Genomic DNA, 26,862 nt, shown 5'->3' on the forward strand with positions numbered 1-26,862 from the left:
CCATCTCACCCCAGATGGTGGTAATGTTGCTGTAATTCCTCCATGTCACCACCAGATGGCGGTAATGCTGCTGTAGTTTCCCATCTCACCACTGGGTTGTAGTGGTGGTTGTAGTGATGCAGGAAGGCACTTCGTAGGGAGGCTCTGATCTGCTATGTCATCAGGATGGGCTTCTGTCTCACCTCCAGGATATCTGATGACAGACAACAGAGTCAATGAGCAGTCAATGAGCAGTCAATACTGTAATTCACACGACAGGGAAAGCCCATAATGGCTCCCTGTCCTCTAGAAAGTGTAAAGAATCAAGATTTGAAGACCCGAGCCGCACCCTCAGAGCATGGCCAGACCAGCTGGCTGTTGTGTTGTCAGAACATTTTCACTCTCTCTAGCTCAGGCTGTTATCCCAAGATGCCCCCCCAATGGACATTTACCCCCCCCCCCACCCTGCCCAGTCATGTCAAATCCATAGATAAAGGCCTCATTCATTTCCTTCTATGAACTGGAACTCAGTAAAATCTTTGTTCAGTTTACATCTGCAACCCTGTGCATGTGACTAATGGGGAACAGGGCCCCATTAGGGACTGATAGTGTGGGTCTGGACCTGAGGTGATAGGGAACCATTAGGGACTGATGGTGTGGGTCTGGACCTGAGGTAATAGGGAACCATTAGGGACTGATAGTGTGGGTCTGGACCTAAGGTGATAGGGAACCATTAGGTACTGATAGTGTGGGTAATAGTGAACCATTAGGGACTGATGGTGTGGGTCTTGACCTGAGGTGATAGGGAACCATTAGGGACTGATGGTGTGGGTCTGGACCCGAGGTAATAGGGAACCATTAGGGACTGATAGTGTGGGTCTGGACCTAAGGTGATAGTGAACCATTAGGGACTGATAGTGTGGGTCTGGACCTGAGGTGATAGTGAACCATTAGGGACTGATAGTGTGGGTCTTGACCTGAGGTGATAGTGAACCATTAGGGACTGATAGTGTGGGTCTGGACCTGAGGTGATAGTGACCCATTAGGGACTGATAGTGTGGGTCTGGACCTGAGGTGATAGTGACCCATTAGGGACTGATGGTGTGTGGGTCTGGACCTGAGGTTATAGGGAATAGGGACTGATAGTGTGTGGGTCTGGACCTGAGGGAATAGTGACCCATTAGGGACTGATAGTGTGTGGGTCTTGACCTAAGGTGATAGTGACTGATGGTGTGTGGGACTTGACCTGAGGTGATAGGGAACCATTAGGTACTGATAGTGTGGGTAATAGTGACCCATTAGGGACTGATGGTGTGGGTCTTGACCTGAGGTGATAGGGAACCATTAGGGACTGATGGTGTGTGGGTCTGGACCCGAGGTAATAGGGAACCATTAGGGACTGATAGTGTGGGTAATAGTGACCCATTAGGGACTGATGGTGTGGGTCTTGACCTGAGGTGATAGGGAACCATTAGGGACTGATGGTGTGTGGGTCTGGACCTGAGGTGATAGTGACTGATGGTGTGGGGTCTGGACCTGAGGTGATAGGGAACCATTAGGGACTGATGGTGTGTGGGTCTGGACCTGAGGTGATAGTGACTGATGGTGTGTGGGTCTGGACCTGAGGGATAGTGACTGATGGTGTGGGTCTGGACCTGAGGTTATAGGGAATAGGGACTGATAGTGTGTGGGTCTGGACCTGAGGGAATAGTGACCCATTAGGGACTGATAGTGTGTGGGTTTTGACCTAAGGTGATAGTGACTGATGGTGTGTGGGTCTGGACCTGAGGTGATAGGGAACCATTAGGGACTGATAGTGTGGGTCTTGACCTGAGGGAATAGTGACCCATTAAGGACTGATAGTGTGGGTCTTGACCTGAGGTGATAGGGAACCATTAGGGACTGATAGTGTGGGTCTTGACCTGAGGGAATAGTGACCCATTAGGGACTGATAGTGTGGGTCTGGACCTGAGGGAATAGTGACCCATTAGGGACTGATAGTGTGGGTCTTGACCTGAGGTGATAGTGACCCATTAGGGACTGATAGTGTGGGTTTTGACCTGAGGTGATAGGGAACCATTAGGGACTGATAGTGTGGGTTTTGACCTGAGGTGATAGTGACCCATTAGGGACGGATGGTGTGTGGGTCTGGACCTGAGGTGATTGGGAAACATTAGGGACTGATGGTGTGGGTCTTGACCTGAGGTGATAGGGAACCATTAGGGACTGATGGGGTCTGGACCCGAGGTAATAGGGAACCATTAGGGACTGATGGTGTGGGTCTTGACCTGAGGTGATAGGGAACCATTAGGGACTGATGGTGTGTGGGTCTGGACCCGAGGTAATAGGGAACCATTAGGGACTGATAGTGTGGGTCTGGACCTGAGGTGATAGTGACTGATGGTGTGTGGGTCTGGACCTGAGGTGATAGTGACCCATTAGGGACTGATGGTGTGGGTCTGGACCTGAGGTGATAGTGACCCATTAGGGACTGATAGTGTGGGTTTGACCTGAGGTGATAGGGAACCATTAGGGACTGATGGTGTGTGGGTCTGGACCTGAGGTGATAGTGACTGATGGTGTGTGGTCTGGACCTGAGGGAATAGTGACCCATTAGGGACTGATAGTGTGGGTTTTGACCTGAGGTGATAGGGAACCATTAGGGACTGATGGTGTGTGGGTCTGGACCTGAGGTAATAGGGACTGATGGTGTGTGGGTCTGGACCTGAGGGAATAGTGACCCATTAGGGACTGATAGTGTGGGTCTGGACCTGAGGTGATAGGGAACCATTAGGGACTGATGGTGTGTGGGTCTGGACCCGAGGTAATAGGGAACCATTAGGGACTGATAGTGTGGGTCTGGACCTAAGGTGATAGTGACTGATGGTGTGTGGGTCTGGACCTGAGGTAATAGTGACCCATTAGGGACTGATAGTGTGGGTCTGGACCTGAGGTGATAGGGAACCATTAGGGACTGATAGTGTGGGTCTGGACCTGAGGGAATAGTGACCCATTAGGGACTGATGGTGTGTGGGTCTGGACCTGAGGTGATAGTGAACCATTAGGGACTGATAGTGTAGGTCTGGACCTGAGGTGATAGTGACCCATTAGGGACTGATGGTGTGTGGGTCTGGACCTGAGGTGATAGGGAATAGTAACCCATTAGGGACTGATGGTGTGTGGGTCTTGACCTGAGGGAATAGTGACCCATTAGGGACTGATGGTGTGTGGGTCTGGACCTGAGGTGATTGGGAAACATTAGGGACTGATAGTGTCGTTCTGGACCTGAGGGAATAGTGACCCATTAGGGACTGATAGTGTGGGTCTTGACCTGCGGTGATAGTGACCCATTAGGGACTGATAGTGTGGGTCTTGACCTGAGGTGATTGGGAACCATTAGGGACGGATGGTGTGTGGGTCTGGACCTGAGGTGATAGGGAACCATTAGGGACTGATGGTGTGTGGGTCTGGACCTGAGGTGATAGGGAACCATTAGGGACTGATGGTGTGGGTCTTGACCTGAGGTGATAGTGTGGGTCTTGACCTGAGGTGATAGGGAACCATTAGGGACTGATGGTGTGTGGGTCTGGACCCGAGGTAATAGGGACTGATGGTGTGTGGGTCTGGACCTGAGGTGATAGTGACCCATTAGGGACTGATGGTGTGTGGGTCTGGACCTGAGGTGATAGGGAACCATTAGGGACTGATAGTGTGGGTCTGGACCTGAGGTGATAGTGACTGATGGTGTGTGGGTCTGGACCTGAGGTGATAGTGACCCATTAGGGACTGATGGTGTGTGGGTCTGGACCTGAGGTGATAGTGACCCATTAGGGACTGATGGTGTGGGTTTTGACCTGAGGTGATAGGGAACCATTAGGGACTGATAGTGTGGGTTTTGACCTGAGGTGATAGGGAACCATTAGGGACTGATGGTGTGTGGGTCTGGACCTGAGGTGATAGTGACTGATGGTGTGTGGGTCTGGACCTGAGGGAATAGTCAACCATTAGGGACGGATGGTGTGTGGGTCTGGACCTGAGGTGATAGGGAACCATTAGGGACTGATGGTGTGTGGGTCTGGACCTGAGGTGATAGTGACTGATGGTGTGTGGGTCTGGACCTGAGGTGATAGTGACCCATTAGGGACTGATGGTGTGTGGGTCTGGACCTGAGGTGATAGTGACCCATTAGGGACTGATGGTGTGGGTTTTGACCTGAGGTGATAGGGAACCATTAGGGACTGATAGTGTGGGTTTTGACCTGAGGTGATAGGGAACCATTAGGGACTGATAGTGTGGGTCTGGACCTGAGGGAATAGTCAACCATTAGGGACGGATGGTGTGTGGGTCTGGACCTGAGGTGATAGGGAACCATTAGGGACTGATGGTGTGTGGGTCTGGACCCGAGGTAATAGGGAACCATTAGGGACTGATAGTGTGGGTCTTGACCTGAGGTGATAGGGAACCATTAGGGACTGATGGTGTGTGGGTCTGGACCCGAGGTAATAGGGAACCATTAGGGACTGATAGTGTGGGTCTTGACCTGAGGTGATAGGGAACCATTAGGGACTGATGGTGTGTGGGTCTGGACCCGAGGTAATAGGGAACCATTAGGGACTGATAGTGTGGGTCTTGACCTGAGGTGATAGGGAACCATTAGGGACTGATAGTGTGGGTCTTGACCTGAGGTGATAGGGAACCATTAGGGACTGATGGTGTGGGTCTGGACCTGAGGTGATAGGGAACCATTAGGGACTGATGGTGTGTGGGTCTGGACCCGGGGAACCATTAGGGACTGATAGTGTGGGTCTTGACCTGAGGTGATAGGGAAACATTAGGGACTGATGGTGTGTGGGTCTGGACCCGAGGTAATAGGGAACCATTAGGGACTGATAGTGTGGGTCTTGACCTGAGGTGATAGGGAACCATTAGGGACTGATGGTGTGTGGGTCTGGACCCGAGGTAATAGGGAACCATTAGGGACTGATAGTGTGGGTCTGGACCTGAGGTGATAGGGAACCATTAGGGACTGATAGTGTGGGTCTTGACCTGAGGTGATAGGGAACCATTAGGGACTGATGGTGTGGGTCTGGACCTGAGGTGATAGGGAACCATTAGGGACTGATAGTGTGGGTCTGGACCTGAGGTGATAGGGAAGCATTAGGGACTGATGGTGTGGGTCTGGACCTGAGGGAATAGGGAACCATTAGGGACTGATGGTGTGGGTCTGGACCTGAGGGAATAGGGAACCATTAGGGACTGATGGTGTGGGTCTGGACCTGAGGGAATAGGGAACCATTAGGGACTGATGGTGTGGGTCTGGACCTGAGGGAATAGGGAACCATTAGGGACTGATGGTGTGGGTCTGGACCTGAGGTGATAGGGAACCATTAGGGACTGATAGTGTGGATCTGGACCTGAGGTGATAGGGAAACATTAGGGACTGATGGTGTGGGTCTGGACCTGAGGTGATAGGGAACCATTAGGGACTGATAGTGTGGGTCTGGACCTGAGGTGATAGGGAAGCATTAGGGACTGATAGTGTGGGTCTGGACCTGAGGTGATAGGGAACCATTAGGGACTGATAGTGTGGATCTGGACCTGAGGGAATAGGGAAGCATTAGGGACTGATAGTGTGGATCTGGACCTGAGGGAATAGGGAACCATTAGGGACTGATGGTGTGGGTCTGGACCTGAGGTGATAGGGAACCATTAGGGACTGATGGTGTGGGTCTGGACCTGAGGTGATAGGGAACCATTAGGGACTGATAGTGTGGGTAATAGGGAACCATTAGGGACTGATAGTGTGGGTCTTGACCTGAGGTGATGCGGTGCAGCGGCAGGGTGACGTAGGTCAGGTGGGAGTAAAGCAGGAAGTACTCCTCCGTACGGTTCAGTTTGAGCCAAGATCCCACCAGGGACCGACCTGTACCCGACAGGGAGCGAGACCGCAGGTTGGACTGGTTACACAGGTCTGCATGGGGTCACATAATCCAGGTTATAGGTTAAACACTCTCACTCTCTTCAAAACGTTCTGGTTCTACACTCTCCCTTCAAAACATCCTGGTTCTACACTCTCCCTTCAAAACATCCTGGTTCTACACACTCTCGTCAACACATCCAGGTTCTACACTCTCTCTCTCTCTTCTACACATCCAGGTTCTACACTCTCTCTCTCTCTCTACACATCCAGGTTCTACACTCTCTCTCTCTCTCTCTACTCTTCTACACATCCAGGTTCTACTCTCTCTCTCTCTCTCTCTCTCCTACACATCCAGGTTCTACTCTCTCTCTCTCTCTCTTCTACACTCTCTCTCTCTCACATCCAGGTTCTACACTCTCTCTCTCTCTCTACACATCCAGGTTCTACACTCTCTCTCTTCTACACATCCAGGTTCTACACTCTCTCTCTCTCTACACATCCAGGTTCTACACTCTCTCTCTCTTCTACACATCCAGGTTCTACACTCTTCTCTCTCTCTCTACACATCCAGGTTCTACACTCTCTCTCTCTCTCTTCTCTCCAGGTTCTACACTCTCTCTCTCTTCTTCTCTTCTACACATCCAGGTTCTACACTCTCTCTCTCTTCTCTTCTCTACACATCCAGGTTCTACACTCCAGGTTCTCTCTCTCTCACATCCAGGTCTCTCTCTCTCTCTCTCTCTCTCTTCTACACATCCAGGTTCTACACTCTCTCTCTCTCTCACATCCAGGTTCTACACTCTCTCTCTCTCTTCTACACATCCAGGTTCTACCTCTCTCTCTCTCTCTTCTACACATCCAGGTTCTACACTCTCTCTCTTCTTCTACACATCCAGGTTCTACACTCTCTCTCTCTCTCTTCTACATCCAGGTTCTACACTCTCTCTCTCTCTCTACACATCCAGGTTCTACACATCTTCTCTCTCTCTCTCTTCTACACATCCAGGTTCTACACTCTCTCTCTTCTACACTCTCTTCTACACATCCAGGTTCTACACTCTCTCTCTCTCTTCTACACATCCAGGTTCTACACTCTCTCTCTCTCTCTCTCTTCTACACATCCAGGTTCTACACTCTCTCTCTCTCTCTCTCTCTCTTCTACACATCCAGGTTCTACACTCTCTCTCTTCACATCCAGGTTCTCACTCTCTCTCTCTCTTCTACACATCCAGGTTCTACACTCTCTCTCTCTCTCTCTCTTCTACACATCCAGGTTCTACACTCTCTCTCTCTCTCTCTTCTACACATCCAGGTTCTACACATCCAGGTTCTACACTCTCTCTCTCTCTCTCTTCTACACATCCAGGTTCTACACTCTCTCTCTCTCTACACATCCAGGTTCTACACTCTCTCTCTCTCTCTTCTACACATCCAGGTTCTACACTCTCTCTTCTACACATCCAGGTTCTACACTCTCTCTCTCTCTCTCTTCTACACATCCAGGTTCTACACTCTCTCTCTCTCTCTCTCTCTTCTACACATCCAGGTTCTACACTCTCTCTCTCTCTCTCTTCTACACATCCAGGTTCTACACTCTCTCTCTCTCTCTCTCTTCTACACATCCAGGTTCTACTCTCTCTCTCTCTCTCTACACATCCAGGTTCTACACTCTCTCTCTCTCTTCTACACATCCAGGTTCTACACTCTCTCTCTCTCTTCTACACATCCAGGTTCTACACTCTCTCTCTCTCTCTCTTCTACACATCCAGGTTCTACACTCTCTCTCTCTCTCTTCTACACATCCAGGTTCTACACTCTCTCTCTCTCTCTTCTACACATCCAGGTTCTACACTCTCTCTCTCTTCTACACATCCAGGTTCTACACTCTCTCTCTCTCTCTCTCTTCTTCTACACATCCAGGTTCTACACTCTCTCTCTCTCTCTCTTTCTACACATCCAGGTTCTCTCTCTCTCTCTCTCACATCCAGGTTCACACTCTCTCTCTCTCTCTTCTACACATCCAGGTTCTACACTCTCTCTCTCTCTCTTTCTACACATCCAGGTTCTACACTCTCTCTCTCTCTCTCTTCTACATCCAGGTTCTACACATCCAGGTTCTACTCTCTCTCTCTCTTCTACACATCCAGGTTCTACACTCTCTCTCTCTCTCTCTCTTCTACACATCCAGGTTCTACTCTCTCTCTCTCTCTCTCTCACATCCAGGTTCTACACTCTCTCTCTCTCTCTCTTCTACATCCAGGTTCTACACTCTCTCTCTCTCTCTTCTACATCCAGGTTCTACACTCTCTCTCTCTCTCTTCTACACATCCAGGTTCTACACATCCAGGTTCTACACTCTCTCTCTCTCTACACATCCAGGTTCTACACATCCAGGTTCTACACTCTCTCTCTCTCTCTCTCTCTTCTACACATCCAGGTTCTACACATCCAGGTTCTACTCTCTTCTACACATCCAGGTTCTACACTCTCTCTCTCTTCTACACATCCAGGTTCTACACTCTCTCCAGGTTCTACACATCCAGGTTCTACACTCTCTCTCTCTCTCTACACATCCAGGTTCTACACTCTCTCTCTCTCTTCTACACATCCAGGTTCTACTCTCTCTACACATCCAGGTTCTACACTCTCTCTCTCCTCTCTTCTCTCTCTTCTACATCCAGGTTCTACACTCTCTCTCTTCTCTCATCCAGGTTCTACACATCCAGGTTCTACACTCTCTCTCTCTTCTACACATCCAGGTTCTACAGGTTCTACACTCTCTCTCTCTCTTCTACACATCCAGGTTCTACACTCTCTCTCTCTTCTACACATCCAGGTTCTACACTCTCTCTCTCTCACATCCAGGTTCTACACATCCAGGTTCTACACACACATCCAGGTTCTACTCTCTCTTCACATCCAGGTTCTACACTCTCTCTTCTCTCCAGGTTCTCTCTCTCTCTTCTTCTACACATCCAGGTTCTACAGGTTCTACACTCTCTCTCTCTCTTCTACACATCCAGGTTCTACACTCTTTCTCTTCTACACATCCAGGTTCTACACATCCAGGTTCTACTCTCTCTCTCTTCTACATCCAGGTTCTACATCCTCTCTCTCTTCTACACATCCAGGTTCTACACTCTCTCTCTTCTACACATCCAGGTTCTACTCTCTCTCTTCTACACATCCAGGTTCTACACTCTCTTTCTCTTCTACACATCCAGGTTCTACACTCTCTCTCTCTCTCTTCTACACATCCAGGTTCTACACTCTCTTTCTCTTCTTCACATCCAGGTTCTACACTCTCTCTCTCTTCTACACATCCAGGTTCTACACTCTCTCTCTCTTCTACACAGGTTCCTCTCTCTCTCTCTTCTACACATCCAGGTTCTACACTCTCTCTCTCTTCTATCCAGGTTCTACACTCTCACTCTTCTACACATCCAGGTTCTACACTCTTTCTCTTCTACACATCAGGTTCTACACATCCAGGTTCTACACTCTCTCTCTCTTCTACACATCCAGGTTCTACACATCCAGGTTCTACACACTCTCTCTCTTCTACACATCCAGGTTCTACACTCTCTTTCTCTTCTACACATCCAGGTTCTACACATCCAGGTTCTACACTCTCTCTCTCTCTCTCTTCTACACATCCAGGTTCTACACATCCAGGTTCTACTCTCTTCTACATCCAGGTTCTACACTCTCTCTCTACACTCTCTCTCTACACATCCAGGTTCTACACTATCTTTCAACACAGGTTCCACTATTTTCAACAATCACACAACACGTGGTGTTTGGGTATAAAATATCATTACCTCGTCATCCTCTTCCCTGAAGAACTCTTCACTATCGTTGGCTGAGTGACTCTTCTTCATCTCAGTGATCCGGTTCCTGGGGACCTTCCGACGGAGAGAAGGGGAGAAGAACGAGGGCGGTTCCTCTCCGGGGTGGGAGGGGTGCTGAACATGGCGTCACCTGACCAAACAGAACAGACAGCCAATCAGAACCAACCTACTACATTGAGCGCACACGGACAGCCAATCAAAACCAACCTACTACAGAGAAAACACACAGACAGCCAATCACAACATATCTAATACTACCAAGAGGAAGAACATGGTTCGAATTAGTTGCTCTAATACCTGTGTAGTTAAACTGTAGTAACTCAGTGGCAATGTTATTTAATATAATACACTACAGTGTATTAAACATGGCAGTAACTCTGTAGTAATATAATAGTGTATTAAACATGGCAGTAACTCTGTAGTAATATAATAGTGTATTAAACATTGCAGTAACTCTGTAGTAATATAATAGTGTATTAAACATGGCAGTAACTCTGTAGTAATATAATAGTGTATTAAACATTGCAGTAACTCTGTAGTAATATAATAGTGTATTAAACATGGCAGTAACTCTGTAGTAATATACTAGTGTATTAAACATGGCAGTAACTCTGTAGTAATATAATAGTGTATTAAACATGGCAGTAACTCTGTAGTAATATAATAGTGTATTAAACATGGCAGTAACTCTGTAGTAATATAATAGTGTATTAAACATGGCAGTAACTCTGTAGTAATATAATAGTGTATTAAACATGACAGTAACTCTGTAGTAATATAATAGTGTATTAAACATGGCAGTAACTCTGTAGTAATATAATATACTACAGTGTATTAAACATGGCAGTAACTCTGTAGTAATATAATAGTGTATTAAACATGGCAGTAACTCTGTAGTAATATAATAGTGTATTAAACATGGCAGTAACTCTGTAGTAATATAATAGTGTATTAAACATGGCAGTAACTCAGTAGTAATATAATAGTGTATTAAACATGGCAGTAACTCTGTAATAGTATACTGTTGTTTCATTGGTTTTTAATAGACTGGGTTTTGTGTATTAAAGACTATGCCAGTACACTTAAGTCAATCCATTTATCCCCCCCCTCCAACTGAGTCAAATCCAGTCTCTGATATCCTCTAGTGGACATCACACAGAACCTCAGTTAAAGGGGGACAGAACCTCAGTTAAGGGGACAGAACCTCAGGACATACAGAACCTCAGTTAAAGGGGGACAGAACCTCAGTTAAATGGGGGACAGAACCTCAGGACATACAGAACCTCAGTTAAAGGGGACAGAACCTCAGGACATACAGAACCTCAGTTAAAGGGGGACAGAACCTCAGGACATACAGAACCTCAGGACATACAGAACCTCAGTTAAAGGGGGACAGAACCTCAGGACATACAGAACCTCAGGACATACAGAACCTCAGTTAAAAGGGGGACAGAACCTCAGGACATACAGAACCTCAGGACATACAGAACCTCAGTTAAATGGGGACAGAACCTCAGTTAAAAGGGGGACAGTATCTCAGGACATACAGAACCTCAGGACATACAGAACCTCAGTTAAATGGGGACAGAACCTCAGGACATACAGAACCTCAGTTAAAGGGGGACAGAACCTCAGTTAAATGGGGACAGTATCCCAGGACATACAGAACCTCAGTTAAAGGGGGACAGAACCTCAGTTAAATGGGGACAGTATCTCAGGACATACAGAACCTCAGTTAAAGGGGGACAGTACCTCAGGACATACAGAACCTCAGTTAAAGGGGGACAGAACCTCAGGACATACAGAACCTCAGTTAAAGGGGGACAGAACCTCAGTTAAATGGGGACAGTATCTCAGGACATACAGAACCTCAGTTAAATGGGGGACAGAACCTCAGGACATACAGAACCTCAGTTAAAGGGGGACAGTATCCCAGGACATACAGAACCTCAGTTAAAGGGGGACAGAACCTCAGTTAAAGGGGGACAGAACCTCAGGACATACAGAACCTCAGGACATACAGAACCCATCTGTGACTGAAGACACAATAAATCACACACACACACCTCTATTCCCTGTGTGGTAAATGCACGGACAAGTGTGCATGCTCTCACACACACGTTACAGAATAGAAGTGTGTTCCAGCGATCTGCATGTCTAGCGGACGGTTGGCGTCCCGACCCTCTGGTCTCGCGGACGGTTAGCGTCCCGACCCTCTGGTCTAGCGGACGGTTAGCGTCCCGACCCTCTGGTCTAGCGGACGGTTAGTGTCCTGTGTTTGAGTGTGTACACTGAGTGTACAAAACATTAAGAACACGTTCCTAATATTGAGTTACACCCTTTTGCCCTCAGAACAGCCTCAATTCGTCCAGGGCATGGGACTCTAAAGGAGTCCAAAGCATTCCCCCAGGGAAGCTGGTCCATGTTGACTCCAACGCTTCCCCAGGGAAGCTGGTCCATGTTGACTCCAACGCTTCCCACAGTTGTGTCAAGTTGGCTGGATGTCCTTTGGGTGGTGGACCATCCTTGATACACACAGGAAACTGTTGAGTGTGAAAAACCCAGCAGCGTTGAAGTTCTTGACTCAAACCGGATGGCCTGGCACCTACTACCGTACCCCGTTCAAAGGAACTTAAATATTTTGTCTTGCCCATTCACCCGCTGAATGGCACACAAACACAGTCCATGTCTCAATTGTCTCAAGGTATAAAAATCCTTCTTCAACCGTCTCCTCCCCTTCATCTACACTGACTGAAGTGGATTTAACAGGTGACATCAATCAGGGATCACAGCATTCACCTGGTCAGTCTGTCATGGGAAGAGAAGGTGTTCCTAATGTGTCCATGCACGTTTTTGTGTGTGTGTGTGTGTGTGTGTATTATACCAACCCTCTGTGTGTGTGTGTGTGTGTGTGTGTGTATTATACCAACCCTCTCGTGTGTGTGTGTGTGTGTGTGTGTGTGTATTATACTAACCCTCTCGTGTGTGTGTGTGTGTGTGTGTGTGTGTATTATACCAACCCTCTCGTGTGTGTGTGTGTGTGTGTATTATACTAACCCTCTCGTATGTGTGTGTGTGTGTGTGTGTGTGTGTGTGTGTGTGTGTGTGTGTATTATACTAACCCTCTCGTATGTGTGTGTGCGTGCCTATTTGTCTACTCTACCTACCCTCTCGTGTAGGGGTGAGTCCAGGTCCTCCTCTGTGCCGCAGGGGACGTGTCTCCGTCGGGACCCGGCTGACCGCCATCTCAGCGTGACCTTTGCCCTGCGGCCCCTTCATCCTGACGAACTCCATGTTGTTGTACTTGTAGAAGCCGAACGACATGCGCTGGGCCATCTTCGCTGCCACACTCACCTACAAGACAAACACACAACAGGAAGACTTGATAATGGATCCTTTTGGATCTTGTCTTGTATTTAACCATCAACTACAAAGTCCTGTTTTCTGTTAGTAATGTCTTGTCCACAAAGTCCTGTGTTTTTCTGTTAGTAATGTCTTGTCCACAAAGTCCTGTGTTTTTCTGTTAGTAATGTCTTGTCCACAAACTACAAAGTCCTGTGTTTTCTGTTAGTAATGTCTTGTCCACAAAGTACTGTGTTTTTCTGTTAGTAATGTCTGTAAACTCCATTTCATCAAGACAAACACATCCAGTTCCTTCTTTCCAAGGTCTTTATATAATTCAAGCAGTAAAGTTTCTCACAGCTTGAGGCTGATTTCACATTTTCACAGAATATTCAGAAAGATGTTTCTACAACTTGGAGTCCACCTGTCATAAATTAAATTGATTGGACTTGCTTTGGAAAAGCACACCTGTCTATATAAAGGTCCCACAGTTGACAGTGGATGTCAGAGCAAAAACCAAGCCATGAGGTCGAAGGAATTGTCTGTAGAGCTCCGAGACAGGATTGTGTCGAGGCACAGATCTGGGGAAGGGTACCAAAGCATTTCTGCAGCATTGAAGGTCCCCAAGAACACAGTGGCCTCCATGTTTAAATGGAAGATGTTTGGAACGACCAAGACTCCTCCTCGAGCTGGCCGCCCGGCCAAACTGAGCAATCAGGGAGAAGGGCCTTGGTCAGGAGGTGACCAAGAACCCAATGGTCACTCTGACAGAGCTCCAGAGTTTACCTCTGTGGCAATGGGAGAACCTTCCAGAAGGACAACCATCTCTGCAGCACTCCACCAATCAGGCCTTTATGGTAGAGTGGCCCGACGGAAGCCACTCCTCAGTAAAAGGCACATGACAGCCCACTTGAAGTTTGCAAAAGGAATCTCAGACCATGAGAAACAAGATTCTCTGGTCTGATTGAACTCTTTGGCCTGAAGGCCAAACGTCACGTCTGGAGGAAACCTGGCAGCATCCCTACGGTGAAGCATGGTGGTGGCAGCATCATGCTGTGGGGATGTTTTTCAGCGGCAGGGACTGGGAGACTAGTCAGGATCGAGGGAAAGATGAACAGAGGTAAGTACAGAGAGATCCTTGATGAAAAGCTGTTCCAGAGCGCTCAGGACCTCAGACTGGGGCGAAGGTTCACCATCCAACAGGACAATAACCCTAAGCACACAGACAAGACAACACAGGAGTGGCTTCAGGACAAGTCTCAATGTCCTTGAGTGGCCCGGCCAGAGCCCGGACTTGAACCCGATCCAACATCTCTGGAGAAACCTGAAAATAGCTGTGCAGTGACGCTCCCCATCCAACCTGACAGAGCTTGAGAGGATCTGCAGAGAAGAATGGGAGAAGCTCCCCAAATACTGGTGTGCCAAGCGTAGCGTCAAACCCAAGAAGACTGGAGGCTGTAATCAAATGCCAAAGGTGCTTCAACAAAGTACTGAGTAAAGGGTCTGAGTACTTATGTTAATGTGATTTCAGTTTTTTATTATTAACACAATTGCAAAAATGCTTGTCGTATTGTGTGTAGATTGATTTTTCTTAAATATATATTTTAGAATAATGATTTAACACATTTTTGGGAAAAAGTCAAGGGGTTCGCAAACTTTCCAAATACACTGAATGGAAGTTCTCCAGAGAGAGACATCCCAGATAGATATCTATAGAGTAGAGAGAGACATCCCAGATAGATATCTCTAGAGTAGAGAGAGACATCCCAGATAGATATCTCTAGAGTAGAGAGAGACATCCCAGATAGATATCTCTAGAGTAGAGAGACATCCCAGATAGATATCTCTAGAGTAAAGAGACATCCCAGATAGACATCTATAGATAGAGACTTACTCTGTTGTCATAAACCTTCTTCAGAGGCATCCCAGATAGAAATCTATAGAGTAGAGAGGCATCCCAGATAGATATCTATAGAGTAGAGAGACATCCCAGATAGATATCTATAGAGTAGAGAGACATCCCAGATAGATATCTATAGAGTAGAGAGACATCCCAGATAGATATCTATAGAGTAGAGAGACATCCCAGATAGATATCTATAGAGTAGAGAGGCATCCCAGATAGATATCTATAGAGTAGAGAAACATCCCAGATAGATATCTATAGAGTAGAGAGGCATCCCAGATAGATATCTATAGAGTAGAGAGACTTACCCTGTTGTCGTAAACCTTCTTCAGAGCTTCGTAGCGGATGGAACCTTGGAAGACGACTCCTTGGAACGTGTTGCTCTTATCACTGGCTACCAACTCCACACACACCATCTCCCCCTCGCCTACCGTCATGTCACAGAACACCTACACATACAGAGAGACAGAGGGGCACAGAGAGAGACACAGAGAGAGAGACACAGAGAGAGACACAGAGAGAGACAGTGAGACACAGGGTGCGAGTGAGACGGGTGCGAGAGAGAGACACGTTAGAACAGTGATTCTCAACTGGTGGTTCGCGACCCAAATTTGGGTCTCGGGAGGTTCTGAATTGGTCACGGGTATCTCTAATGAACTTATCCTCTGCAGCAGAGGTAACTCTGGGTCTTCCTTTCCTGTGGCGGTCCTCATGAGAGCCAGTTTCATCTTAGCGCTTGATGGTTTTTTTGCGACTGCACTTGAACATAAATAAAATTTGTTTTGATTTTGAAGAAACTTTCCAAGTTATTGAAATTTCCTCGATTGACTGACCTTAATGTCTTAAAGTGATGATGGACTGTCATTTCTCTTTGCTTATTTGAGCTGTTCCTGCCATAATATGGACTTGGTCTTTTACCAAATAGGACTATCTTCTGTATACCACCCCTACCTTGTCACAACACAACTGATTGGCTCAAACGCATTAAGGAAAGAAATTCCACAAATTCACTTTTAACAAAACACACCTGTTAATTGTAAAGCCTTCCAGGTGACTACCTCATGAAACTTAGGGCTCCCGAGTGGTGCAGGGGTCTAAGAGGCGTCACTACAGTCCCTGGTTCGAATCCAGCTGTATCACATCCGGCCGTGATTGGGAGTCCCATAGGGCTGCGCACAATTGGCCCAGCGTCGTCCGGGTTTGGCCGGGGTAGGCCGTCATTGTAAATAAGAATTAGTTCTTAAATGACTTGCCTAGTTAAATAAAGGTTAAATAAAAATGTATTTAAAAAGCTGGTTGAGAGAATGCCAAGAGTGTGCAAAGCTGTCATCAAGGCAAAGGGTGGCTACTTTGAAGAATCTCAAATATATGTTGATTTGTTTAACACTTTTTTGGTTACTACATGACTCCATATGTGTTACTTCATAGTTGAGGTCTTCACTATTATTCTACAATGTAGAAAATAGTCAAAATAAAGAAAAACCCTTGAATGAGAAAGGTGTGTCCAAACTGTTGACTGGAACTGAATATATATTTTTAAATCGTTTAAATCAGTGTTTTTAGAGTTATCGGCAGCCCTATTTAGTGGATTCTGAAACCAACTTAACATTCTTCAAGAATATGGGCAACATTTTATTGCCATACAATTGGTTAATTAAATATCAATATAGAATACAGAGTGTCTGTTTACAAGTATGTTTGCAGAGTGTGTCACAAGTATGTTTGCAGAGTCACGTAGCTGAGAAAGCTGATACCAGAAACTGAAAAAGACTGGTTCAATCACTGCTGTTTTATATTCTCACTGTAAAAACGTAGAGACGTTGTAACTGACCCCGTCTGCCGTGAGGTTAATACACTGGAATCAGGACTGCAGTAGTGGCTTTGAAATGGACCGACAGCATCAGGGGGTGTATTCATTAGTTAGATTCCGTGCAAAAAAAATGTCTGCTCTGTTGCTAAAACGTTTTGCACTCTAACGAACCAACGGAAGCAGAGGAAATGGAATGAAACGGGAGAGAGGTTCCTACCTGAATTTGTCCAATAGAAACTCTTGTTTTCATTGTAAAACGTTTTCCATTTGGAGTAAATGGTTTCCGGGTTGCAACGGAGACCGAATAATGAATACACCCCAGGTCACACTTCAATACACAGCCCATCTCCCAGGGGGCCCTTCCTAGAGGCCCCAGCAGTCAATCACAACCTGTCAGGTGCCTGATTGGGAGGAGGGATTGTGGGCGGTTGTCATGGTTACCTCCTCAAAGTTGTCAATCATGAAGAAGATGTTGGGGTAGCTCATCTTAGACTCCTCTCCTTTACTGTCCATGGCGTGTTTACTTGGCGACGCATACACTTGCTGTGATGAGAGAGAGAGAGAGAGAGCGAGAAATGGGGAGAGAGAGAGAGAGAGCGAGAAAGGGAGAGAGAGAGAGAAAGGGGGAGAGAGAGAGAGCGAAAAGGGGGAGAGAGAGAGAGCGAGAAGGGGAGAGAGAGAGAGAGCGAGAAAGGGGGAGAGAGAGAGAGCGAGAAAGGGGGAGAGAGAGAGAGCGAGAAAGGGGGAGAGAGAGAGAGCGAGAAGGGGGAGAGAGAGAGAGCGAGAAAGGGGAGAGAGAGAGAGCGAGAAAGGGGGAGAGAGCGAGAAAGGGGGAGAGAGAGAGAGCGAGAAAGGGGAGAGAGAGAGCGAGAAAAAGGGAGAGAAAGAGAGCGAGAAAGGGGGAGAGAGAGAGCGAGAAAGGGGGAGAGAGAGAGAGCGTGAAAGGGGAGAGAGCGAGGAAGAGAGAGAAAGCGAGGAAGAGAGAGAAAGCGAGGAAGAGAGAGAAAGCGAGGAAGAGAGAGAAAGCGGGAAGAGAGAGAAAGCGAGGAAGAGAGAGAAAGCGAGGAAGAGAGAGAAAGCGAGAAGAGAGAGAAAGCGAGGAAGAGAGAGAAAGCGAGGAAGAGAGAGAAAGCGGAAGAGAGAGACCGAGGAAGAGAGAGAAACCGAGGAAGAGAGAAAACCGAGAAGAGAGAGTTACTGGGTCAGGTTCTATAGAAGCCCATTATCCATAGCTACATCAGTAAATCCAATGGGATGTAGTCTGAAGAGTCCTCTCTTACCTGAGACTTCTTCCTGTGAATGTGGATGTCTCCTGCGTCTGAGCGCGTGCAGACGGTACACGTCACCACATAGTCCAGCTGATAGGGGAAAAAAGAGGTTATGAACTTGGTTTTATTCAACCATTTTCCTGGAAAATTACAAGTGGCCCAGCGGTCTAAGGTACTGCATCGCAGTGCTCGAGGCGACACACAGACCTGGGTTCATTCAACCGTCAACTGAAGTCAGCTTACAGACACCCGGCCTGCCACAAGGAGTCGCTAGAGAGCCACGAGCCAAGTAAAGATCACCGCTCTCTAGCGACTCCTTGTGGCGGGCCGGGTGTCTGCAGGCTGACTTCAGTCGCCAGTTGAACAGTGTTTCCTGTTCAACACATTGGTGCGGCTAACTTCCGGGTTAGGCTGGCGGGTGTTAAGGAGCGCGGTTAGGCGTGTCATGTTTCAGAGAACGCACGACTCCACCTTCGCCTCCCGAGCCCGTTTGGGGAGTTGCAACAAGATGAGACAAGATCGAAATTGGGGAGAAAAAGGGGAGAAGATTTAATAAATAACATTTTAACACCCAAAGTGTGATGGGTGACAATATTAGGCCATCACTGTGAATGGCGTGTCGTCCCGTGTGAATGGCGTGTCGTCCCGTGTGAATGGCGTGTCGTCCCGTGTGAATGGCGTGTCGTCCCGTGTGAATGGCGTGTCGTCCCGTGTGAATGGCGTGTCATCCCGTGTGAATGGCGTGTTAGCCCATAGGCCTATATGTTCAGATAAGGTTTGGATCACAGCTAAAGATGCCAAATAACAATTAAGCACATTAATCCCCTTTAGAACCAGTGTAAAGCCAAACTGGCCTACATTAGGCAACCAAACTGGCCTACATTAGGCAGCCAAACTGGCCTACATTAGGCAGCCAAACTGGCCTACATTAGGCAGCCAACCAAACTGGCATGCAGACAGCCAACCAAACTGGCACGCAGACAGCCAACCAAACTGGCACGCAGACAGCCAAACTGGCACGCAGACAGCCAAACTGGCCACATTAGACAGCCAAACTGGCACACACAGACAGCCAAACTGGCACACACAGACAGCCAAACTGGCACACACAGACAGCCAAACTGGCACACACAGACAGCCAAACTGGAACACACAGACAGCCAAACTGGAACACATAGACAGCCAAACTGGAACACATAGACAGCCAAACTGGAACACATAGACAGCCAAACTGGAATACAGACAGCCAAACTGGAATACATAGACAGCCAAACTAGAATACATAGACAGCCAAACTGGAATACATAGACAGCCAAACTAGAATACATAGACAGCCAAACTGGAACACATAGACAGCCAAACTGGAACACATAGACAGCCAAACTGGAATACATAGACAGCCAAACTAGAATACATAGACAGCCAAACTAGAATACATAGACAGCCAAACTGGAATACATAGACAACCAAACTGGAATACATAGACAACCAAACTGGAATACATAGACAACCAAACTAGAATACATAGACAGCCAAACTGAATACATAGACAGCCAAACTGGCACATAGACAGCCAAACTGGCCTACATAGACAGCCAAACTGGCCTACATAGACAGCCAAACTGGCCTACATAGACAGCCAAACTGGCCTACATAGACAGCCAAACTGGAATACATAGACAGCCAAACTGGAATACATAGACAGCCAAACTGGCCTACAGACAGCCAAACTGGAATACATAGACAGCCAAACTGGAATACATAGACAGCCAAACTGGAATACAGACAGCCAAACTGGAATACATAGACAGCCAAACTGGCCTACAGACAGCCAAACTGGAATACATAGACAGCCAAACTGGCCTACAGACAGCCAAACTGGAATACATAGACAGCCAAACTGGAATACAGACAGCCAAACTGGAATACATAGACAGTGTGTCAGTTTACAGTATTTGGGGAAGATAATTTTTCACCATAAAAAAAAAAGCCCCTTTATAAGAAAGCATTACACGCAGAAACACTTTTGATACCAGTTGTGTCCCGCTATTTGCTAGCATTTTGGAACATTCCGTGCTCATAGCCTCCTGCCGTGTGCATTGCTGCGCTTATATGGAGAAACAAGCTGAATGGTTCATCAACGTTTTCAGTGGAACGGTCTGATCTGTTGAATCAGCCTCATTGCTTTTGAAAAGGGTATTTTTTTCATGCTGGTGGTAATTTGGGATCTATTATATTCCACAACTGTCCCAGACTAATGTTTGGAATATTTATTGTTCTTTCACAGAATAGGTCAACTTTTGTACTATGGGGACTAGTAAATTGACATAGGCTAGTTATTTTGTGGTTCGTTAGGCCTACTCATCTTGTTGGTTGATGAAATGGTTCAAAGAAAAATGTGGACAGTTCTTCCAACATCTTCAATATAAGGAAGCGCTCAACTGCGTCCCTGATGTGGCTGTCTTCACTTGGAGCCTGAAAAGGACCCAAGATGGCAGCTAGAAGGACCCAAGGTGGCTGCTAGAAGGACCCAAGATGGCTGCTAGTAGGACCCAAGATGGCTGCTAGAAGGACCCAATATGGCTGCGAGAAAGACCCAAGATGGCTGCTAGAAAGACCCAAGATGGCTGCTAGAAGGACCCAAGATGGCTGCTAGTAGGACCCAAGATGGCTGCTAGTAGGACCCAAGATGGCTGCTAGAAGGACCCAAGATGGCTGCTAGAAGGACCCAAGATGGCTGCTTGAAGGATCCGATCATGTGACGGGTAATGGCTAATAAAAATGTAGATATCTGAGAGAGCCATGAGTGGGTCGGGCCTGGATAGTACTGGGGAGGAGACAGCCTGTTCAGGGTCGGGCCTGGTTAGTACTGGGAGGGAGACAGCCTGTTCAGGGTCGGGCCTGGATAGTACTGGGACAGGAGACAGCCTGTTCAGGGTCGGGCCTGGTTAGTACTGGGACAACCTGTTCAGGGTCGGCCTGGTTAGTACTGGGGAGGGAGACAACCTGTTCAGGGTCGGGCCTGGCTAGGTACTGGGGAGGGAGACAGCCTGTTCAGGGTCGGCCTGGTTAGTACTGGGGAGGGAGACAGCCTGTTCAGGGTCGGCCTGGTTAGTACTGGGACAGGAGACAGCCTGTTCAGGGTCGGCCTGGATAGTACTGGGGAGAGACAGCCTGTTCAGGGTCGGGCCTGGATAGTACTGGGGAGAGAGACAGCCTGTTCAGGGTCGGGCCTGGTTAGTACTGGAGAGGGAGACAACCTGTTCAGGGTCGGGCCTGGTTAGTACTGGGGAGGGAGACAACCTGTTCAGGGTCGGGCCTGGATAGTACTGGGGAGGGAGACAGCCTGTTCAGGGTCGGGCCTGGTTAGTACTGGGGAGGGAGACAACCTGTTCAGGGTCGGGCCTGGTTAGTACTGGAGAGGGAGACAACCTGTTCAGGGTCGGGCCTGGTTAGTACTGGGACAACCTGTTCAGGGTCGGCCTGGATAGTACTGGGGAGGAGACAGCCTGTTCAGGGTCGGGCCTGGTTAGTACTGGGGAGGGAGACAACTTGTTCAGGGTCGGGCCTGGTTAGTACTCAGGAGGGAGACAGCCTGTTCAGGGTCGGGCCTGGTTAGTACTGGGGAGGAGACAGCCTGTTCAGGGTCGGGGCCTGGTTAGGTACTGGGACGGCCTGTTCAGGGTCGGGCCTGGTTAGTACTGGAGAGGGAGACAGCCTGTTCAGGGGTCGGGGCCTGGATAGTACTGGAGAGGGAGACAGCCTGTTCAGGGTCGGCCTGGTTAGTACTGGGAGGGAGACAGCCTGTTCAGGGTCGGGCCTTGGTTAGTACTGGGGAGGGAGACAGCCTGTTCAGGGTCGGGCCTGGTTAGTACTGGGGAGGGAGACAGCCTGTTCAGGGTCGGGCCTGGTTAGTACTGGGACAGGAGACAGCCTGTTCAGGGTCGGGCCTGGTTAGTACTGGGACGGGAGACAACCTGTTCAGGGTCGGGCCTGGTTAGTACTGGGGAGGAGACAGCCTGTTCAGGGTCGGGCCTGGTTAGTACTGGGGAGGAGACAGCCTGTTCAGGGTCGGGCCTGGTTAGTACCGCGAAGAAGACAGCCTGTTCAGGGTCGGGCCTGGTTAGTACTGGGAGGGAGACAACCTGGGGTCGGGCCTGGTTAGTACAGCCTGTTCAGGGTCGGGCCTGGTTAGTACTGGGACAGGAGACAGCCTGTTCAGGGTCGGGCCTGGTTAGTACTGGGACAGGAGACAGCCTGTTCAGGGTCGGGCCTGGTTAGTACTGGGACAGGAGACAACCTGTTCAGGGTCGGCCTGGATAGTACTGGGAGGAGACAGCCTGTTCAGGGTCAGCCTGGTTAGCCTGGGACAGGAGACAGCCTGTTCAGGGTCGTGGCCTGGTTAGTACTGGGACATGAGACAGCCTGTTCAGGGTCGGGCCTGGTTGGGTACTGGACAGGAGACAGCCTGTTCAGGGTCGGGCCTGGTTAGTACTGGAGAGGGAGACAACCTGTTCAGGGTCGGGCCTGGTTAGTACTGGAGAGGGAGACAGCCTGTTCAGGGTCGGGCCTGGTTAGTACTGGGACAGGAGACAGCCTGTTCAGGGTCGGGTCTAAGGCATTGGGACAGGAGACAGCCTGTTCAGGGTCGGGCCTGGATAGTACTGGAGAGGGAGACAGCCTGTTCAGGGTCGGGCCTGGTTAGTACTGGAGAGGGAGACAGCCTGTTCAGGGTCGGGCCTGGTTAGTACTGGAGAGGGAGACAGCCTGTTCAGGGTCGGGCCTGGTTAGTACTGGGACAGGAGACAGCCTGTTCAGGGTCGGGCCTGGTTAGTACTGGGGAGGGAGACAACCTGTTCAGGGTCGGGCCTGGTTAGTACTGGAGAGGGAGACAGCCTGTTCAGGGTCGGGCCTGGTTAGTACTGGAGAGGGAGACAGCCTGTTCAGGGTCGGGCCTGGTTAGTACTGGGACAGGAGACAGCCTGTTCAGGGTCGGGCCTGTTGGGGTACTGGGAGAGGAGACAACCTGTTCAGGGTCGGCCTGGTTAGTACTGGGAGGGAGACAACCTGTTCAGGGTCGGGCCTGGATAAGTACTGGGACAGGAGACAGCCTGTTCAGGGTCGGGCCTGGTTAGTACTGGGACAGGACAGCCTGTTCAGGGTCGGCCTGGTTATACTGGGGAGGGAGACAGCCTGTTCAGGGTCGGGGCCTGGTTAGTACTGGGGACGGGAGACAGCCTGTTCAGGGTCGGGCCTAAGTTAGTACTGGGGAGGGAGACAGCCTGGCTGTTCAGGGTCGGGCCTGGTTAGTACTGGGGAGGGAGACAGCCTGTTCAGGGTCGGCCTGGCTAGTACTGGGGAGGGAGACAGCCTGTTCAGGGTCGGGCCTGGTTAGTACTGGGACGAGAGACAACCTGTTCAGGGTCGGACCTGGCTAGGCCTTTCGGGGGAGGGAGACAACCTGTTCAGGGTCGGGCCTGGTTAGTACTGGGGAGGGAGACAGCCTGTTCAGGGTCGGCCTGGTTAGGTACTGGGGAGGGAGACAGCCTGTTCAGGGCTCAGCCTGGATAGTACTGGGACGGAGACAACCTGTTCAGGGTCGGGCCTGGTTAGTACTGGGGAGGGAGACAGCTTGTTCAGGGTCGGCCTTGGTTAGTACTGGGAGGGAGACAGCCTGTTCAGGGTCGGGCCTGGATAGTACTGGGACAGGAGACAGCCTGTTCAGGGTCGGGCCTGGTTAGTACTGGGGAGGGAGACAGCCTGTTCAGGGTCGGCCTGGTTAGTACTGGGACGGGAGACAACCTGTTCAGGGTCGGCCTGGTTAGTACTGGGGGAGGGAGACAGCCTGTTCAGGGTCGGCCTGGTTAGTACTGGGACGGGAGACAGCCTGTTCAGGGTCGGGCTGGTTAGTACTGACACAGGAGACAACCTGTTCAGGGTCGGGCCTGGTTAGTACTGGGGAGGGAGACAGCCTGTTCAGGGTCGGGCCTGGTTAGTACTGGGACAGGAGACAACCTGTTCAGGGTCGGCCTGGTTAGTACTGGGACGGGGAGACAACCTGTTCAGGGTCGGGCCTGGTTAGTACTGGGGGAGGGAGACAGCCTGTTCAGGGTCGGCCTGGATAGTACTGGGACGGGAGACAGCCTGTTCAGGGTCGGGCCTGGGTTGGGTACTGGGACAGGAGACAGCCTGTTCAGGGTCGGGCCTGGTTAGTACTGGGACGGAGACAACCTGTTCAGGGTCGGCCTGGTTAGTACTGGGGAGGGAGTAGCCTGTTCAGGGTCGGCCTGGATAGTACTGGGACGGGAGACAACCTGTTCAGGGTCGGCCTGGTTAGTACTGGGGAGGGAGACAGCCTGTTCAGGGTCGGGCCTGGATAGTACTGGGACGGGAGACAGCCTGTTCAGGGTCGTACCTGGTTAGTACTGGGGAGGGAGACAGCCTGTTCAGGGTCGGGCCTGGTTAGTACTGGGACGAGAGACAACCTGTTCAGGGTCGGGCCTGGATAGTACTGGGGAGGGAGACAACCTGTTCAGGGTCGGCCTGGATAGTACTGGGGGAGGGAGACAGCCCAATTCAGGGTCGGGCCTGGCTAGTACTGGGGAGGAGACAACTGTTCAGGGTCGGGCCTGGTTAGTACTGGGGAGGGAGACAACCTGTTCAGGGTCGGGCCTGGATAGTACTGGGGGAGGGAGACAGCCTGTTCAGGGTCGGGCCTGGTTAGTACTGGGGAGGGACACAGCCTGTTCAGGGTCGGGGCCTGGTTAGTACTGGGAGGGAGAGACAGCCTGTTCAGGGTCGGGCCTGGTTAGTACTGGGACGGAGACAGCCTGTTCAGGGTCGGGCCTGGTTAGTACTGGGGAGCGGAGACAGCCTGTTCAGGGTCGGGCCTGGATAGTACTGGGGAGGGAGACAGCCTGTTCAGGGTCGGGCCTGGATAGTACTGGACGAGAGACAGCCTGTTCAGGGTCGGGCCTGGTTAGTACTGGGAGGGAGACAGCCTGTTCAGGGTCGGGCCTGGTTAGTACTGGGACGGAGACAGCCTGTTCAGGGTCGGGCCTGGTTAGTACTGGGGAGGAGAGCAGCCTGTTCAGGGTCGGGCCTGGATAGTACTGGGACAGCCTGTTCAGGGTCGGGCCTGGATAGTACTGGGACGGGAGACAGCCTGTTCAGGGTCGGCTAGGTAACTGGGGGAGGGAGACAGCCTGTTCAGGGTCGGGCCTGGTTAGTACTGGGACGGAGACAGCCTGTTCAGGGCCGGCCTGGTTAGTACTGGGGAGGGAGACCGCCTGTTCAGGGTCGGGGCCTGGTTAGTACTGGGAGGAGACCGCCTTGGAATGAGCTTGTTGTCATACCAACCTTCATTAAGATCAGATTCAGGTAAACACTCTCCTAGCTCGTATGTCAGGTTCTCCCCTAAACTTGAAGCTTCCAGGAGTCTCTCCTGTACACCTCCACATCTACCTGGAATACAGAGATACATTATAGAATCATATTCCACATCTACCTGGAATATACAGAGATATATACATTATAGAATCATATTCCACCCCTCTACCTGGAATATACAGAGATATACACATTATAGAATCCTATTCCACATCCACCTGGAATATACAGAGATATATACATTATAGAATCATATTCCACCTCTACCTGGAATATACAGAGATATACACATTATAGAATCCTATTCCACATCCACCTGGAATATACAGAGATATATACATTATAGAATCATATTCCACATCTACCTGGAATACAGAGATATATTATAGAATCCTATTCCACATCCACCTGGAATATACATTATAGAATCATATTCCACCTGGAATATATAGACATAGAATCCTATTCCACATCTACCTGGAATACAGATATATTATAGAATCATATTCCACATCTACCTGGAATATACAGAGATATATACATTATAGAATCCTATTCCACATCTACCTGGAATATACAGAGATATATACATTATAGAATCATATTCCACATCTACCTGGAATATACAGAGATATATACATTATAGAATCATATTCCACCTCTACCTGGAATATACAGAGATATACACATTATAGAATCATATTCCACATCTACCTGGAATACAGAGATATATACATTATAGAATCATATTCCACCTGGAATATATATAGACATTATAGAACCTATTCCACATCTACCTGGAATATACAGAGATATATACATTATAGAATCCCATTCCACATCTACCTGGAATACAGATTATAGAATCATATTCCACATCTACCTGGAATATACAGAGATATATACATTATAGAATCCTATTCCACATCTACCTGGAATACAGAGATTATAGAATCATATTCCACATCTACCTGGAATATACAGAGATATATACACTACAGAATCATATTCCACCTCTACCTGGAATATACAGAGATATATACATTATAGAATCCTATTCCATCTCTACCTGGAATATACAGATATATACATTATAGAATCATATTCCACCTCTACCTGGAATATACACACATTATAGAATCCTATTCCACCTCTACCTGGAATATACAGAGATATATTATAGAATCCTATTCCACCTCTACCTGGAATATAAAAAGATATATACATTATAGAATCATATTCCACCTGGAATATACAGACATTATAGAATCATATCTCCACATCTACCTAGAATATACAGACGTGACAATTACACTGAATTATTCCACCTGCAAAACACAACACAACACCGCCCATCACTATTTGAATACTGTAGTCTCTTTGCTGCTGACGTCCAT

General features: G+C 48.8%; 1 pseudogene; it reads right to left on the bottom strand.

Moving 5' to 3' along the window:
* LOC135531984 (uncharacterized protein KIAA0930 homolog) lies at nt 1-26,862 on the bottom strand (annotated as a pseudogene).

This window comes from Oncorhynchus masou, unplaced genomic scaffold (genome assembly GCF_036934945.1).
Source record: "Oncorhynchus masou masou isolate Uvic2021 unplaced genomic scaffold, UVic_Omas_1.1 unplaced_scaffold_1693, whole genome shotgun sequence".
Lineage (NCBI taxonomy): Eukaryota > Metazoa > Chordata > Actinopteri > Salmoniformes > Salmonidae > Oncorhynchus > Oncorhynchus masou.